Below are 19,358 nucleotides of genomic sequence, written 5' to 3'. Positions count from 1 at the left end.
TGACGCAAGGAAAAATGTATGAAATCGCGTGGTTCTGCGGCAACGTGTGGTGGACCGGAAGTCATGTAAGTCTATGGCGATGCAGTTTTTTTTTTTATTTTATTTACGCGCTTGCGCGGAAGTGTATTTTTACTGCTAACGCTGGGTCGCAGTGTGAAACTGGATTCAGGGTTTTCTTTGTTTTCAAAAGAAGATGCTAAATCTAACTGCCAAAATAGTAAGATACCAGGAAGCCACCCTACTCACTGGAGCAAGGCAGCTAGACTTAGCAACTGGTGTTTAGGAAATGCTTTTGAAAACAAAGAAAACTATGAGAATGCCCCATGAGGAGATGGACGAGTACAAAGCCTGTCAGTTCTGTCAGATTTTGACGGCTTACATTTTTTGTTGTTGTTGCTTTAGTGGCCCCTTTAAACCCATTATTCAGCTGAGTGAAAGGCCTGGTTCACCCATCAATCTATACATTTCCTGTCTGGTCCATAACTGTCTTGTCCTGTCAGTTTTGCATCACTTTTGCATATGTTTTCTATCAGTTGTACTTAACTGGACTGGAAACTTTTATGTGTGAACACACCCATAGAAACACATACAAAACTTATACAAAACTGAAAGCACTGGACTGGACTTGAAATGTACTACCTTTCATGAGTGAACACAGCCATAGAAACACATGCAAAACTGATGCCAACTGCCAAAAACTGACAGGACAGGACTGGACACCTTTTTATGTGTGAACCAAGCCTTACTGTGAGCTGTTTGTATATTTTGGATGATTAGGATAAAGTTGTGTGACGTTTACTGCTTTGGTTTCCTGGGTTGCAAACACTACACTGGTGGGCGGAGTCTGCTGCTCTGAGGAGAGCTCCAGGATGTGTGTGGAGATTTATTAGCCTGCTAGTGCTACAGGATAGTGTCAGGTTAGGCCGATAAGAAGTAAAGGTCCGGTTGCCCTGACAGATTAGCCAAACAGTTGGGATTTAGTGTAAGTGTAGTGAGGCATCACTGACTGCTGAGAACACTGCATTGTACTTTCGATGAAAAGGACTGAACTGAACTGTAAGGACTGAACTGTATCCTGAACGAGCGCTAAATCAGCGGATCTCCTCATCACTATGATCTGCAGCCTCATCTATTTTGACTTAGCAATGTACCTCATCTCTACTACCATCTTCAAGCGCCCCATTGCTGTAGCTCTCGCCAGGAGGTACCTTGCTATGTGATTACCCCAGGTAAATTTATATGCATTTTTTTCATGACTGTGTAGGAACGCCTTGTTGGTATTGTTATTTTACAAACAGCAACAAATGGACAAGCACCATCTTCCATAAGCAATAGCAATACAAAAATTAATAAAAAACCGGAGTGTGCAGAGAAGGCATAATACACTACTGAACCCACAAAGAAAAGATGGCCTCAAATAATACTGCACCAATCGGAATACATTGAAAAATCATTATCATTTATTGAACATCATAGGTTCAAAATATCAAGGTCAAAGGGCGGCAGGGCACACATATATTCAAAATTTGCCTCAATAAACTGCAAGTATGCTGTATTATGCCTTCATTAAAGAGGAACTCCAGCCTAAACAAACATACTGTCATTAAGTTACATTAGTTATGTTAATTAAAATAGATAAGTAATATAATCTCTTACCCACACTGTTTTAAAAGAACAGGCAAATGTTTGATTTCATGATGGCAGCCATGTTTTTGGTTGAAAGGAGGTGACAGGGAGCATGAGACTCAGTTCCAACTGTCCTGTGTCCTGTGCACCTGTCCCAGTTGCTAGGCAACGTGAATAACAACATAGGAAATCCCATCATGCTCTGCACAGCATCAGGGATGGGTGGAGCTGAGCTAAAAATGCAGCTAAAAATGATGCTTTGGTAAGAAAAACAAAGTTCTGATGCTGTGAAACTGTTAAAGAAACACCAAGCCTTTTCAATTCTGCTGAGTAGATTTTTAGTCCGGAGGTTCACTTTAAGGTTCATAAAAGGGCTCTGTGCGAATCACACAAATTTAAATCTCAAGCTGTTTGTATAAATGACCAATCAATAACTGGACAAGAAAGTGAAGTCGTGCAAATGAATAAATATTGTATAAATAGATATAGGGGGTAAACCCCAAAAAAGAACAGATACCTAGAAATAACCATCAACCAGAAATAAAGAAAGACTGTGGGATATACCCAGAAACATGAATGGTGAAAAACAGTGTCAGAGCGGTGAAATAGGAAGTGACAACCCCACAGAGTAGGAATAGGAAAGTAGATAGAGTCCAGCCAAGTAGAAGACTGAACACCCGAGAATGGCATCAATTCTGTTAGCTATGTGAGGTAAATATTTGTTTGAAAACCCTCCCAGAATTGAGGCCAGAGCCTCAATTCTGGTAGGGTTATCAAACAAATTACCTCATGTGAGTTAATTTACCTCATGAGGTAATGACATTTAGCAATTTTGGTAGGTTTTAGTCATGTTTTACCTCATGAGGTAAATTATGAGGTAATTCATAAGGTAATTTGAATTAATTTGACAAAAATAGCTGTTTTCATGGAAATTAGGGGGCATGTTAGCATATAATTTACAGATCAATTTAAGACCTGCCTGTACCTGGAGGTAAAGTCAATTTGTATGCATTTTACAGTTTTTAGTTGAGTTCCTATTCAGGCTGTGAATAGGAATGACAAAAGAATAGTACAAATAAAACTCAAAATATTTACTGGATTTATTTTCTTATAAGGGATGACTATCAATATACTTTTCATAGGTTGTTACTTAATCGAATACACCTTCCCTTCACAAAAAAAAAATATCTTCCAAAGACTATCCTAACTTATGGAAGACAATTAAAGACTACTATTATTTATTTACTGCATGCTTACCAGTGAAATTCCTCATGTTTTACCTCACTTTATGAATTTACCTCATGCTTTACCTCATGTTCGGAAATGGAGAAAAATCTTTCAGAATTGCTAAAAAAAGAGGAAAATAGCTCATGAGGTATTTTACCTACAAAAAAATATTTACCTCACATAGCTACCAGAATTGAGGCCATGTGTAGATAAGAATCTTACCAAAAATGCCGCCACTCAGTCCCCGCTGCAGCTATTGCGATTCGCCAATAAGCATTGGCTTCCTCATGTGTCATGTGTCTCCTACAGATGGCTTACTTCGCTTACAGAGATACTGTATTGACTTGATGAAGGGGGCGGCAACCCGTGAAACGCGTTGTTTCCAATGCCAATAAAGAATATTTAATTATTAATTTTAGTGTTTTACTGCCTTCAGGTAAGCCTTTTTTTTTTTTACATATACCACTCGTTTAAGTCATCTTCCCTTAGGGGCACCTCTTACCTTCCAGGTAAAAACAAATGAACATTTTAGCAGTAAGAGATAAATTGCAAAGGGGAGAAAATACATTTTTAGGGGGGGGATACACGTGTTCCTATCTTCTTTGCAAATACCCACAAATAATAAATACATAAATAAATATACCCAAAGATTGAAGAATTAATGAAGGGATGATTACGTATTTTTTGTTATCAAATGAAGCTGTACATATGCTAAGTAATATATCAGACTGAATACCCCTGTGGAAAATGATGTGTAGGAAAAAGTAAGTATTATAAATACAATTTCCCTGAAAGGATTATCCATTAAAGGAACAAACCAAATAAAAAAGCTTATGTAGAAGAGATTATGCTGAGTGTCTGTTACAGGAGATATGAGGGGTTACATGGAGTGAGCTAAAGTGGAAGGATTTCTGCACATAAACAAATGAAGAACAAAGGTTCTCTTGCTGATATGAATCTGCCAAATCACCCACCAAATAAAGTATATGGTATTGTGACCATAATAAAGAGTATGGGATTTCCAACTTATCATACACAATTTAACCACTTCACCTCCAAGAGTTTTCCCCTTAAAAAAACAGAGCAATTTTCACCTGTCAGTGATCCTTCCATTAATTTGCGTATAACTTTATTACTACCAGGGCCAGATTTACCATAAGGCACTGTAGGCACGTGCCTACAGGCACCTGATGATGGAAAGGCAGCTCACTCCCCTCCCCAAGTACTTCCCTCCTGCATTGCCTATGCAGAGTTCAGAGCGGGGTGTAAACGAGAGATTACCCACCCCATTCTTGGAATTCCACTGACCAGATATCTCTTTGGTCTGGGGCACCTCTAGCTACCTAATAGTTGGGGGCACCTCAAGCTACTTCATACAAAGGATATCCAAGCTACCTAATTGTAAGAGGCACCTGTAGCTGACTGTCAAGAGAAGTAAGGGAGAAGTGATAGCGGGGTCAGCCAGCACACTTGCAATGCGGTTCAGTGGGTGCTTGTAGGATCATGGTGGGCGAAGTCTAGGGTGTGGGACATCTGTGCGTATAGACTCCTGAGGTGTAAATCCGGGCCTGATTATTACTTATCACATCAAAACAATCTATGTCTTGTTTTTTCGCACCAAGTAGGCTTTGTTTGCAGGTACTTTTTGCTAAGCATTATTTTATTCTAAATGTGTTTTAACAGGAAAAATAAGAAAAAAAATAGAAAAAGTTCATTATTTCTCAGTTTTTGCCCATTATAGTTTAAAAATAATACATGCTACCATTATTAAAACCCACACATTTTATGGCGACTTGTAGAGAAATGAATGCGTGGATGTGTAAGTATCGGCTTTTATGAATGGCGGCACCGTCATTCATACAGGGATTTAGATCAATGAATGGTAACTCCAGTGAAAATAATGTAATAAAAAAGTGCTTAATTTGTACAATAATTATGTATACATGATTTAGTCAGTGTTTGCCCAATGTAAAATCTTTCCTCTCCCTGACTTACATTCTGACATTTTTCATATGGTGACATTTTTACTGCTGGCAGGTGATGTTACTGGAAGGAGATGTTGCTTGCATTTTTGGCAGTTGGAAACAGCTGTTATTTCCCACAATGCAAAGAGGCTCCCACAGTGTGATGTCAGTACCTCAGTGCTGTGAGGCACTGACATCACACTGTGGGAAGGGTTTCACTACAAAATCAGCCATAAAGAGCCCACTTTATGGAATACTGTAGATTTCTCATGGGAAAAGGGTATCGGTTACTGATTGGGATGAAGTTCAATTCTTGGTTACGGTTTCTCTTTAAGGTCGAATCATTTCACAGAAGGGACGGTGGGCGAACAAGGACACAGAGAAAGTACTGGGAAAGATCGAGAGAATCCAGAGCCTTCCTTCTAAAAAAGTGAGTATTATTATTTAGTATTTATATAGCGCAGCCTTCTTCTGCAGCTTTTTCCAAACTATATATACTGTAGTCTTGTCACTAATGCCTGGTACATACCATGCAATTTCCCAACAGATAGACGGTCGGATAGATAATTTCTGACCAGTCTGATCTGATTTGCGACCGTTTTTATGATTGATTTTGTGTTGGTAATTATCTATTCGACCATCTATCTGACAGGAAATTTCATGGTGTGTACCAGGCATAACTGTCCCTGAGAGGAGCTCACAAGCTAATCCCTGCCATAATCATAAGCAGTGGCATAGCTAAGGAGCTCTGGGCCCCAGGGAAAGTTTTACATTGGTCCCACCAAGCACTCTATACATAACAATTGATACAGTGCACAAAAACCTGCTAAGGACAACCACAGTGCAAGAAGAGGTGCAAGAAGGGGATGTGGAACAGTTTGTTATTAATTACTACTGTGGTTGAGGGAGGGCCCCTCTGGCCCAAGGGCCCTGGTGTGGTCGCAACCTCTGCACCCCCTATTGCTACACCACTGGTCATAAGTCTATTGTAATCTAGGGCCAGTTTAGAGGGCAGCTAATTCAATTATCTGTGTTTTGAGAATGTGGGAGGAAACCGGAGTGCAGGAAGGAAACCCACACAGACATGGGCCTCAATTCACTAAGCTTCATCAAACACTTTATCAAACGTTTGATAATTTACCTCATGGGTAAAATCTAATTTTGAATTCACTAAGGTGTTATAGATTTGTTGAATGTTTTATCGATAAAACATTCAATAAATATATAACACCTTAGTGAATTCAAAATTAGATTTTACCCATGAGGTAAATTATCAAACGTTTGATAAAGCTTAGTGAATTGAGGCCATGGGGAGAACATCCAAACTCCTTGCAGATAGTGTCTTAGCTGGGATACAAACCGGGGACCCAGTGCTGCAAGGCGAGAGTGCTATTACTACGTCACCGTGCTGAGTATCCAGCTTTAAAAAGAAAAAACTTGTTTCAGGGTCAATTTAAGCATTCCCTTCAGTTTAGCTCTACAAATTGTGTGGATTAAGGCTGCACATCATTTTAAATTGATTATTTTGTACTAATTAATTAAAATACCCAGCTACTCCACATTGATTTTAACAATCCCTGCCAGGAGAGGTAGTGTCACTGTTTCCTCTCCATCATGCAGTTAGCGCTTATCAGATCACAGGGCAGCTGAAAAGAATAAGAATTAGCAGTAATCAACTATTCCAGTAAAGGGTCCCTCTCCCAGCCATGGACAAGCGCATCTGTACTGAGCATGTGTGAAAAAGGTCTGAGCATGCCCAGTAGAAAAAAGCCATTTGCACACAGATTTTTTTCCTCTGTGCATGAAAACTTTGTTTTACTAATCTGTTGAGTTGAATAGATATAGAGAGACCCTGTGCAAGAATGATGGGCTGTAGGAGGACTATAAAGAGGCTTCCCACTACTGAGATAAACATCTACTTTTTTTATAAGTCACTATAGATGTCCATTAATTAATCAACAGCAAAGCTTTATATAACAAATGTATCACTGCAGCTGCAATCATTCAACTGGCAATTTACAGCAGCCTCCATTGGGGTAACTACAATTCATGGGGCCCCAGCGAAACTCCCCCACCCCACGTGTTCACAACCAACCTTCTCTTTCCTTCCGGTAGTGCCATTCACTGCCTTGGGGCCCGTCTCACAAGGTTCATAAAACAAGTGAGGCCAACATGATCTTCACACCCATAACAAGTGTAGCCACAAAAACACCCGATCTGAAGTATAGTCCCCTGTATAGGAGGAAGGGGAGGTTAGTAGTTGCCCCCCCCCCAGCTCTGGGCACCCCTGTGAGTGCAGGAGCTGCTTCCCTCTAGTTACTTCCCTGTTAGCCTCCACTGTGTTTCAATATGGCCCAAGTAAGGTGTGCTGGATGGTAATAGTATTTATAGTATCTTCTCTGGGAAAGTTTGCAGACCACAGGAGACGTCTCAGTATATGGTGACGACTTTACCTCGGTCTGCGATTTTGTTTTGTAACCAAGTCCTCATGTCTCTTAGCTTGTTCTGACCAACCTTTATAAAAGAAATAAAAGTTATATAACAAATACATTAGCCAGAATAAGGTTTAGTTTTCTGTACTCCAGCATCTTTTATTGCACGGTGTGAAAATAGAAGAGTTGTGAAATTTCTCAGCCATCTCTACACCTGAATAATCATGTATTACTTACGACATAGGACAGAGCGTTCTTAAAAGCACACTCCTGTCGGTCTCTGAATGACGTCAATAAAACCTTCTCAGTGAAGACACCACTCTAGGTATCCATGGCTTTTGTTTTTTTTATTTAGTAATAGCTTGCCTATGCCTAAATGATTATGGGAAGTAGACGTGAAACTTTGGTACTCTCAGCAGAGATGTAACTTCAAATAACAGGGCCTCAAAGCAAAATTTTAGCAGCCCCTGGCACTAAACACCAATGATATAAGGCGACAAAATAAATCTATTTTTTCTTACCTGGGGCTTCTTCCAGCCCCTAAAAGTTACGTGTGTCCCTCGCCGCAGCTCTGGTCTTTTCTGGATCCCACTGGCAGCCACTGGCAGCTTCCAATGGGTCAGCTTTTTCTGCAAATGCATGGCTGCGCACACACATCATTAGGAGCATACTGCGGCTGCATAGTAGGACGCTCCTGGTGATGTGGATGCACGCCCACGCAGATGACACTTACCCATACTGCAGAGGCTGCCAGCGGGACCTGGAGAAGACCAGAGCTGCAGCGAGGGACACATGTGACTTCTAGGAGCAGGAAGACGCCCCAGGTAAGTAAAGATAGTTTTATTTCTAATTTTTAATGTCCTTTAAGCAACAGTATCTTTTTTTACGAGCTGAGGGACCTGATGCACCATCCACGGGTAATATTGCTATGCACAGGCAGCACACAGCAATATTACTGGTACTAACCTGCAGACAGAGTACAGCGCCTGTTCTATTAGAGTGACTGACCCATGGTACATGGGTAATGCAAGCATTACTATGCTAATGTGGTAATGTGCATTACGTTACTTGCTTAATGGAATACTATTGATTCACATATTTTTTTCAATTGACACAGGAATTGTTTGGGAAGTGCTGCTAAGTACTGGTGTATACATTTTAGTAGCAACTTCTTTGTTTACTGTTAGCAAAATACTTTCAAGCTTTACTGCAACCAAAACTGACAGCTGACTGAGCCATGAGGAGAGGAGAAATTCCCCTCACACTTGATCAGTTAACTCTATGTGTAACTCTGTGTGTGACAGAGAAGAGAGCTCCCAACAGCTGCAGATCCTGTGTCCTGTGTTTCTGACTGACCTGTCTGAAGAGAGCAGAGGAAATGTAACTTAATTGTCACAGCTTTTCATACTGTTTTTGCTTTCAGAGTTTGATATGTTTGATATTTGCTTTCTGTAGTCTGATATGCAACTCTGACTGTGCATTGAAGCAGACACCCCTTCTGCAATTGATTTGTCCCAATATAGCTAAATCCTACCCTCAATAAATTACAGCTTTTGCCTCTGATATTTAACATGAAAAGTAGGAAAATGTTTACATAGCTACTTAGACATTATTTGCACACTGTCATTTTAGAACACTTGGGTATCGATAGTATTCCTTTAACGTACTGAGTGTACATGACCAAAGCTCAGTCACGCTAATTGTGCAACGTGCAGTACTCTGTTGGCGTTAGTACTGCTACTACCAGTGGTTTTTCCATCAGGTCGAAAATGAGTTACTCACCCCAAATAAAGAGCTTGCAAGACGCCTTTTCAGTGTTTTCCAAGCACTCACCAAGGGCGTAGCAATAGTCATAGCAGCCATAGCAGCTGCTATGGGGCCCTGGAGTAGAGGGGGCCCAGGTGGTACTTGATGTATTTGTGTTCCTCCACCCTGTAATTTTATCAGTGCCCCTATAGTGCCCATGGACTATATGCAGTGTAGATCACATGAGAATGCAAATCTCTCAGTTAACTCATATCCATAGGGTAAAGGTAGGTGGCATTTCTCAAGAATGCCTACATTTTATGGTCCCATGAAAGTTTTGCTATGGGGCCGCATAATGTCTAGCTATGCCACTGGCACTCACCATTAGAAATACCAGTAATTGCGCACAGCAGATTACTGACAGACCAAGCCCATTTTTAAATGGGCTAAGGTCACTAGTTACAATATAATTTCATTATAGTAAACTACGATATAGTAAAACAGTAAATGTCCAGGTCCCAGCCAAGCCCCATTATAAGAATATGGGAGTAATGCCTGGTAGTAAACTCAGATATATTAGAACGTCTGGTATAGTAAACCTGTTTTTTTCTATATATGGCTATAGTGGAACGTGGACGGGTGCGTGCGTCATATGTCAGCTAGAGACCCATGAGCCGTGGTCAGTGGGCGGGCTGACAGACACTTATAGCCTGCTCGCTATCTGCCTGCTTACTCTGGGCCTGCACGGATTACCTCAAAAGCACCAGCCAGTGAGACCTATGCTTCCTGTGTGAGCTGCTGCCTGAATACTGAGGGAACTGCATGTCATCTGTGACTTGCTTGTGCATGGCTGCAACGCTACAGTATCGTCTAAGCTGCACAGAATTGTGGACAGAGGACCACACTAAGTTCTGTACCTGCATTAACTGGTGCATGATTGTTGCATGCAAATCCCTGCATATTGAGCACTGTGCATTTTGGTGTAGCTGAGATGCTGTCTGTGCTCACTTGCTGAAGCATGGAAAAGAAAAAATTACTCCCAATTATTGTTTGAACTGAGATACAAGACTACGGTAAACTTTATGTGCTTGAGTATAACAATTTCTGTTATAGTAAACTTCTAATATAGTACACTACTTTACTTGGTTCCTTGGAGTTTATTATAAAGGGATTCTACTATATTTATATAACGTCATAAAAAATAAATAAAAAATCAGACATGGTTGTCAATGGGCAAACTGGGGACACACTGGGCCCAACAGCTACTGGGCCCCTTAACGCCTTTCACTATAGGCTAACCCAGCATAGAGACATTTGGGAAGCTAGGGATCCTTAACTACAGGGATCCCCTATAGTCTGTTCATCTTAATGTGATGTAAATGTGCAAAGCGTTAATCATAGGAATAAATGTTCATAATTGGGAGTTGTACAGCACTATTACTTATAAATGCTTTCTTTTTTTAGTCTCAGGTACACTTAAATTATATTAAAGCACAACTAAATTAAAATAAAAAAAGCAGTCCAGTTAATTTCAAAATAGCAGTTGGAATTATCCTTAAAGAGGAACTTCAGCCTAAACAAACATACTGTCATTAAGTTACATTAGTTGTGTTAATTAAAATAGATAGGTAATATAATCTCTTACCCACCCTGTTTTAAGAACAGGCAAATGTTTGTGGTTTCATGAGGGCAGCCATCTTTTTGGTTGAAAGGAGGTGACAGGGCATGAGACACAGTTCCAACTGTCTTGTGTCCTGATCACCCCTCCCACCCCGAGAACAACAACTTTAGCAATCCCATCATGCTTTGCACAGCATCAGGGGAAAAATGCCTGGGCAGTTTTCTTTGATGGGGCGGAGCTTAGCTTTCGTGCAGCTAAAAATAAGGCTTTGGTAAGAAAAACAAAGTTCTGATGCTGTGAAACTGTTAAAGAAACACCAAGCCTTTTCAGTGCTGCTGAATAGATTTTTAATCTGGAGGTTCACTTTTATGTTATTAAGGCCCTGTTTACACTTAATGCATTAAGTTGCATCGCATTCGGTCCCATTTTGGCAAATGGGTGGGATGCATCGCACATACAACTCTACACAGCTCAACGCAACTTAACACAAAGCATTAAGTGTAAATAGGGCCTCAGGCAGAACTAAAATAAAATAAAGAAAGAAGTCCAGTTTATTTCAAGATAGCAGCAGTAATTATGTTAAGTGTCCTACCTTTTTAACCATTTACTCTAAATTGGGGGCATTCAGTATGGTGTGTGGAAGATCTCACCCTCCTACTGCACTCCTGGCTGCGAAAGAGGCTAAATACGAGATGGCACCATTATCTCACACTACTCCTGCTGGCCTAGCAGTCCTGGAGCAAGAGGAGAGTCTGAAATGGAGAGGGAGAGCACTGTATGGAGGGCATGGGGCAGATGTTAAACAGAGGGAACAGAGGAGATACTGTAGAGAAGAGTTTCACAGAGAATGATGAGTCCGATGTTAAGAGAATGAAATGTGTTGGATGGTGGTTTCGGATTCTTTGTGAAATAGTTTTACATTATGATGCTTTGTTCTCCTGAGATTGAACAACAAGATATAGCGACATCCATAATTTGCCATTTCTTCTATTGTGTATCTGGTGAGCCCTGTGTGATGGTGGTGGTGTGTATAAAATAGCAATGAGGCCACCAGACTTAGTGCACCAGCAGCACAGAAGCCTACACTGTATATATGCATAGAATACAGGATACACACTGTATGGCGAGTGCAAGGTGATATCTTCCAGAGGGTATGGGTTGGACAAAGTAGAGGGAACAAAGTAAGAACATTGTATGGAGGGTTCAAGGTAACACTTTACAGAGAGTATGGGTTGGACAAAGTACAGAGGACAAAGGGAGGACATTGTATGGAGGGTATGGGATGAACAAAGTACAGAGGGTAAAGGAAAGACACTATATATATAGTGCACAAGCAAGATACTGTATGGAGGGCTTAAGGCATATACTGTGCGGAGGGCATGAGGTGGACACTATATGGAGGACCCAGAGTAGACATTATGCCCAAGTGGTGCAGCATATGAAAGGTCTCACCTACCTAAATCAAGTTCTGGGTGATGAGGATGCCAAAAGGAGATAGGGTCACTACCTCACCACTGCCCCTGCTGGATCTGTGGCCTTGGGGAAAACCCCTGAAATGGAGAAAAGGACATTATACAGGGAGTGCAGAATTATTAGGCAAATGAGTATTTTGACCACATCCTCCTGTTTATGCATGTTGTCTTACTCCAAGCTGTATAGGCTCGAAAGCCTACTACCAATTAAGCATATTAGGTGATGTGCATCTCTGTAATGAGAAGGGGTGTGGTCTAATGACATCAACACCCTGGGCCATATGCAATTCACTTTTTCACCTGAGTTATCTCCTAGGTGATATTTTAAAATTTGTTGATAAAATGCTTTTTAAGCCACCAGAAAGCAAGAACATACTCAAAATAATTTTGATATCACTTTTTCATTTACATTTCAGTACTTTTTTAATTGAAACGTGCTGGAAAGTTATTTTAAATAGAATGTAAAAATTATCTCCTAGGTGAAAACTCAGGTGAAAAAGTGAATTGCATATGGGCCCCTATATCAGGTGTGCATAATTATTAGGCAACTTCCTTTCCTTTGTCAAAATGGGTCAAAAGAAGGACTTGACAGGCTCAGAAAAGTCAAAAATAGTGAGATATCTTGCAGAGGGATGCAGCACTCTTAAAATTGCAAAGCTTCTGAAGTGTGATCATCGAACAATCAAGTGTTTCATTCAAAATAGTCAACAGGGTCGCAAGAAGCGTGTGGAAAAACCAAGGCGCAAAATAACTGCCCATGAACTGAGAAAAGTCAAGCGTGCAGCTGCCAAGATGCCACTTGCCACCAGTTTAGCCATATTTCAGAGCTGCAACATCACTGGAGTGCCCAAAAGCACAAGGTGTGCAATACTCAGAGACATGGCCAGAGTAAGAAAGGCTGAAAGACGACCACCACTGAACAAGACAGACAAGCTGAAACATCAAGACTGGGCCAAGAAATATCTCAAGACTGATTTTTCTAAGGTTTTATGGACTGATGAAATGAGAGTGAGTCTTGATGGGCCAGATGGATGGGCCCGTGGCTGGATTGGTAAAGGGCAGAGAGCTCCAGCCCGACTCAGACGCCAGCAAGGTGGAGGTGGAGTACTGGTTTGGGCTGGTATCATCAAAGATAGCTGAGCTTGTGGGGCCTTTTCGGGTTGAGGATGGATTCAAACTCAACTCCCAGTCCTACTGCCAGTTTCTGGAAGACACCTTCTTCAAGCAGTGGTACAGGAAGAAGTCTGCATCATTCAAGAAAAACATGATTTTCATGCAGGACAATGCTCCATCACACGCGTCCAAGTACTCCACAGAGTGGCTGGCAAGAAAGGGTATAAAAGAAGAAAAACTAATAACATGGCCTCCTTGTTCACCTGATCTGAACCCCATTGAGAACCTGTGGTCCATTATAAAATGTGAGATTTACAAGGAGGGAAAACAGTACACCTCTCTGAACAGTGTCTGGGAGGCTGTGGTTGCTGCTGCACGCAATGTTGATGGTGAACAGTTTAAAACACTGACAGAATCCATGGATGGCAGGCTTTTGAGTGTCCTTGCAAAGAAAGGTGGCTATATTGGTCACTGATTTGTTTTTGTTTTGTTTTTGAATGTCAGAAATGTATATTTGTGAACGTTGAGATGTTATATTGGTTTTACTGGTAAAAATAAATAATTTAAATGGGTATATATTTGTTTTTTGTTAAGTTGCCTAATAATTATGCACAGTAATAGTCACCTGCACACACAGATATCCCCCTAAAATAGCTAAAACTAAAAACAAACTAAAAACTACTTTCAAAAATATTCAGCTTTGATATTAATGAGTTGTTTGGGTTCATTGAGAACATGGTTGTTGTTCAATAATAAAATTATTCCTCAAAAATACAACTTGCCTAATAATTCTGCACTCCCTGTATAGGTGGGGGGGGGGGGGGGGGAGGGGGTTGTTAATATAAGCAGAAACACTGTGTGCACAGATGACAGGTCCTCTTTATAGACAAGGGTTCTCATTGGATCCCTGGTGTCTCTTCTGTCTGTGAAGGACATCAGTAGTAGTGAAATCCACAGCACTGTCATTCAGCAAATCAGTTACCATAATGAACGTTTTTATTTTGTATTTATTTATTTATTTTTAGGCAAGATATGTAATATTTAATAGTAAATTAAGACACATCTTGTAAAACTTACAGTTATTAACAGTTTAACTCTCCCTAATAATAGTTTAGATAAATTACATACCCCTTTCTTCTTCCTATTGCCTTATTTGCTGTATAATTCTAATAATGAAATTACTGGCAGAATCACTTTGCTGGCAGTATACTGTGTAAAGGCTGTATTTATAACGCTAGTGGAGCATGCCTTATTATAGTTTTCATAGCTGCATGAGTTGTGAAAATCCAATGTAATCATGTGTATAGCACACGAGAATCCTGCTGTCACCTTGAGTGCCATTCATCACCTCCTCCCACATGGCGCCGCACTGTGCTGCATAACTTCATCAATGCTGCCACCTGGTGGCTTTAATTGTAATGATAATAAATACTCTTTCCCTACAAATAAATGGTGGTAACTCATTAAATTAATATTCCACTTTGGTTATAGAAAAGCAAAATCTGTTGTTGAAATCTGGAACAGGAAAAAAGGGTGCATGCGGCAAGTGGACTAATTGGGCCGCCAAAAGCGCCAATATAAAATATTCGGGCACTGGAGTGGAACTTTGGGTGCTAGAGCGGAAATTTGGGTGCCCGGTGAACAGCTGGTGCTGAGACGGCCCCCAGTACATATCAGGCACCAGCAGGCGCCCAAATGAGATATTGTGCGGCACCTGATGTTTTAGGTTTTTTGTTTTTTCCTGCGCATGTGATACAATCATTGCATCGCACCGCGGCTAGTAGCGGGGATGTTGCTGCTAGGTAGGTAGTGCGGGGGGAGGGGGGTGCAGAGGCAGGGTTAAGGGTCAGGGGGGAGGGTTCTGTGAGAGAGTGGTATCTGTAACGATTTGTGTCAGCAAGAAACAGAGTTCTGATTATTAGGTGATCTGCAGTATCACCTATAATGCAGATATATACCTGATTATATGGTGATCTGCAGAATCACCTATAATGCAGGTATATCAGACAGCTGATGTGACAGCAATAGCAAGTATAGTGATTGGTGCAACAGTAGTACTGATAGGTTTAGCTATACCTCACCAGAGGAGCTGGTGGGTACTAACAGTACAGCGCCCCTCACCAGTGTCAAGGGACCTCTGGTGAGAGTAGAGTGGGCAGACTAATTGGGTTGGCAACAGACAGACAGATGCAGTACAAAATCGGAAGGCAGAGACAGGAAGGTTAAAACAGGCAGAGTCGGCAGCAAGATCAGATGGGCAGAGGTACAGAATCACTGAGCAGAAGAGTAGTCAGAACGAGCCAGAGTCATGCACAGATAATAACACAGTAATGAATAATCTTAATAGCTATCAAACAATTCCTATCTTGTGTGAAATCCCCGGTTTCTTCCTGGATCAAAGCACACCGGAACTATCTAAGGTCTGAGCGCTAACACCAAGTATTCGCAACAGCAGACAAGTTGCGAGTGATTCAGCTAGGCTTATGAAGCAGAGGAGACCCCTCCGTCACGCCTACTCCTCTCAGCCAATGAGGAGCGGCGAGCGTCTCCTCTGACGTCAGCTGACCGGCCAGTCAGCTGACGCGCCTCCTCCCCGCATAAAGGTCCTGTCTGTGCGCGCGCGCGATAAGGCGACCTTATGTGCAGCTGACAAACCGTCCTTGGCGTGCTAGACGCCCGAGGCACGGATAGATTGCTAAGCAGAGAGCTGGAGGCAGCTGCGGTGGTAGCGCTGTTCACCGCAACTGCCTCTCCAACGTTTGGTACAGTATCCAAGTTCTAAGGATCACACACCATACGTGGATTCTTCATGATTTCCTGTGTGAGAGTAGGGTTGGGTTTGGCAATAGTAAAATATTGGTATTTATTATCGATATTTTACACTTTTATAGTAAAAACTCAGTTTTTAATACCAATATTTTTTTTTTTTAAATTAGCCTCTAAAAAACAAGAAGGCATATAAAAACATAACAACAACGCATGAGTTGAATTGTGAATTATGAACACAGCAGCAGCAAGACATAAAGGAGTAAATGGCAAATTAAATAATACAGATATTTTACTATCAACCTTACTGTGTGCCCAAATTTCCAAGCGCCTTTAATTAATGTACATGTTGAAATCTGCATATCATAAGGGATTTTCATACATTATTACAAATTTAACAGTGATACAGGCATTGCTTAGCCTTTCTTCCAGCACAGTGAGAATTGTCTGTTAAGGTAGCAGGAAAAAAGGGCGCCGACTGAGGGTGGACGAAAAGGGTGCCGCCATAGACTCTAATGCAATTATCGTTAATATGGCGAAAAAAGCAGAAAAAGGGGAGCCCGATAAATACCGTTAACATCATTAGAACATTACTGTTTTTGAAGTATGTTATCGTTTTAGAAGTTTGCAACGTTATAGTTTTTGTCATATTATTTTGTTTGTATGTACAGATTTTATGTTATCAAAGATATTATCGTTTCTATGTGTAAAAGGGATTTTCTGCAGAGGGAGTGGTTAGGGTTAGGCACCATCAGGGGGAGAGGTTAGGGTTAGGCACCACCCGGGCGGCAGTTAGTTTTAGGCACCACCAGGGGAGGGTTCTGTGTGAGAGCAGGGTTGGGTTAAGCTGTATTGTTGAATTACGTAACGATTTTTAACATTAATATATTTTCATTATCTCCGTCTGTTTTTAAAACTGTATTTATTGTTAACCAAGTTTGACAATGATGTTTATCGGTATTAAAATTTCGTTATCCACAGGCGCCATTTCGTTATCCAGCCAGGCCCTTTTTTCCTGACGCCTTTTTTCATGCACGCGTCTGTCAGTTTTTTTAATTGGTGCATGTGATTACTCTGCAATGCTTCCTGCAATGTGCAATTATTTAGACATTCAAGCAGAGAGGAGTTACTAAGTCATTACTGGAAAGTTAGTACTAACAAGAGAGTATTTGCAATAGTGATGGGCGAACATCCAGATGTTCGGGTTCGAGAACGTTCGGCCGAACGGTGTCCCGATGTTCGGTACGTTTGTGCCGAACACCGAACATAATGGAAGTCAATGGGGACCCGAACTTTCCTGCTTTGCAAAGCCTCCTTACATGTAACATAGACCACATTTTCAGGGTATGTGGACAGGGGGGGTGGGTATAAGAGGAAACTATTTTTTTCCGAAAAGACCTTATAGTTTTTGAGAAAAACGATTTTAAAGTTTCAAAGGGAAATTGTCTTTTAAATGCGGAAAATGTCAGGTTTTTTTGGCACAGGTAACAACAATCTTGTATTATTTTCAAAGCAAAGCAATGAGTTTTGTCGTCATGCAGTGATTAATAAATAGAAATGGGATATTACGGAAAGTGGCAACGCTAAGCCATCACAGATGTTCATGGTCCTTGGTCGGGGTCGGACTCGGGGAGTGTTGCGTATTCGTTTCCAATCCACGATTGATTCATTTTAATTTGTGGAAGCCGGTCTGCATTTGCTGTGGAGAGGCGGATACGCCGATCTGTAATGATGCCTCCGGCAGCACTGAAACAGCGTTCGGACATAACGCTGGCTGCAGGACAAGCCAGTACCTCTATTGCGTACATTGCCAGTTCGTGCCAGATGTGTAGCTTAGAGACCCAATAATTGAAGGGTGCAGATGGATTGTTCAACACGGCTACGCCATCTGACATGTAGTCCTTGACCATCTTCTGCAGGCGATCGGTGTTGGAGGTGGAACTGGGCGATTGCTGTTCTGTGGGCTGCTGCATGGGTGTCATAAAATTTTGCCACTCCAAGGACACTGCCGATACCATTCCCTTGTGGGCACTACCTGCAGCTTGCGTTCTTTGTTCCCCTCCTCGTCCTGGGTTAGCGGAAGTCAGTCTGTCGGCGTGGAACTGGCTAGAGGAGGAGGAGGATGTCAATCTCCTCTCTACAAGGGCCTGCTGGTATTCTTCAATTTTGACCTGTCTGACACTTTCTCCAATGCGTTTTTGAACATTGTCTTTGTACCGTGGATCCAGAAGGGTATAAACCCAGTAATCCACGTCGTCCAGAATTCGAACAACGCGCGGGTCGCGTTCAATGCAGTCTAGCATGAATTGAGCCATGTCTGCCACAGTCCTAACAGAATCCTCATCATGTTCTTCTGAGCTTGACGCACCCTCATCATCATCACCAGCATCACGCCGTCGCCCACCTTCTTCCTCGTCTTCTTCTGCTGTCCATTCCCGCTGAATCGTGGAAGTCCAACGTGCACCGCTCTGTCCCTCGGCAGTGGGGGCATCCAAGTCCTGCTCCAACTCCAGCTGTTCTTCGTCCTCTTCTTCAGCATAGCTGGGAGGACCAGCGTTTCCTGAGGCAGATTGTCTGATGTTGGTATCATCATCACGCTGATCGTTGTCCTCTTGACATTCCCCCACTTGCATCCTGACTGCGGCTTCCTTGATCTGCAACATTGATCTCTTCAGTAAACACAGCAGTGGTATCGTAATGCTGACTGAAGAGTTTTCACCGCTCACAAGCAACGTGAATTGCTCAAAATTTTGGAGGACTTGGCAGAGGTCCAACATGGTGGCCCAATCAGATCCACAGAAGCTTGGTAGCTGCCCGGATGCGCCTCGGTACTGCGCCGTCATGTACTGGACCACTGCACTCTTCTGCTCGTAAAAGCGTGCTAGCATGTGCAGCGTCGAATTCCAGCGCGTGGGTACGTCACACACCAAGCGATGGTTCAGTAGATTGAACCGCTCCTGCATCTTGGTGAGTCCCTCCGAAGCGGTACTGGACTTTCGGAAATATTTGGCCACTCGTCGCACCTTTAGCAGAAGATCTTCCACGCCTGGGTATGTCCTCAGGAACCGTTGAACAACTAGGTTCATAACGTGTGCCAGGCAAGGGATGTGTCTCAGCTTAGCCAACTTTAAAGCGCGAATGAGATTGCTCCCATTGTCACAAACAACCATGCCTGGTTTCAGGTCCAGCGGTGCCAGCCACAAATCGGTCTGTTCCTTGATTCCCTTACAAATTTCTTCACCTGTGTGCAGTGGCGTAGCTACAAACCTCTGGGCCCCAATGCGGAATCTGGATGTGGGCCCCCCCCCTCACGGCAACAACAGCCCCCCTCCCCCGGCAACACTCGACGCACACACATATCCAAATCCCTATAGCCAGCTATAGGTCCCCC

General features: G+C 42.1%; 1 long non-coding RNA gene across 3 annotated transcripts in view; it reads left to right on the top strand.

Annotated features, from left to right (window-relative positions):
• The first annotated feature begins 712 nt into the window (after positions 1–712).
• LOC137521607 (uncharacterized) overlaps positions 713–19,358 on the top strand; it is a 306,082-nt gene continuing 287,436 nt past the window's right edge. For all 3 annotated transcript variants that reach the window (XR_011022165.1, XR_011022164.1, XR_011022166.1), the window contains exons 1-2: positions 713–1,229; positions 5,153–5,247. This is a non-coding gene — a long non-coding RNA (uncharacterized lncRNA). The remainder of the gene's footprint in view (positions 1,230–5,152; positions 5,248–19,358) is intronic.

Source organism: Hyperolius riggenbachi, chromosome 6 (assembly GCF_040937935.1).
Source record: "Hyperolius riggenbachi isolate aHypRig1 chromosome 6, aHypRig1.pri, whole genome shotgun sequence".
Lineage (NCBI taxonomy): Eukaryota > Metazoa > Chordata > Amphibia > Anura > Hyperoliidae > Hyperolius > Hyperolius riggenbachi.
This window is presented reverse-complemented; position numbering and strand designations above follow the sequence as displayed.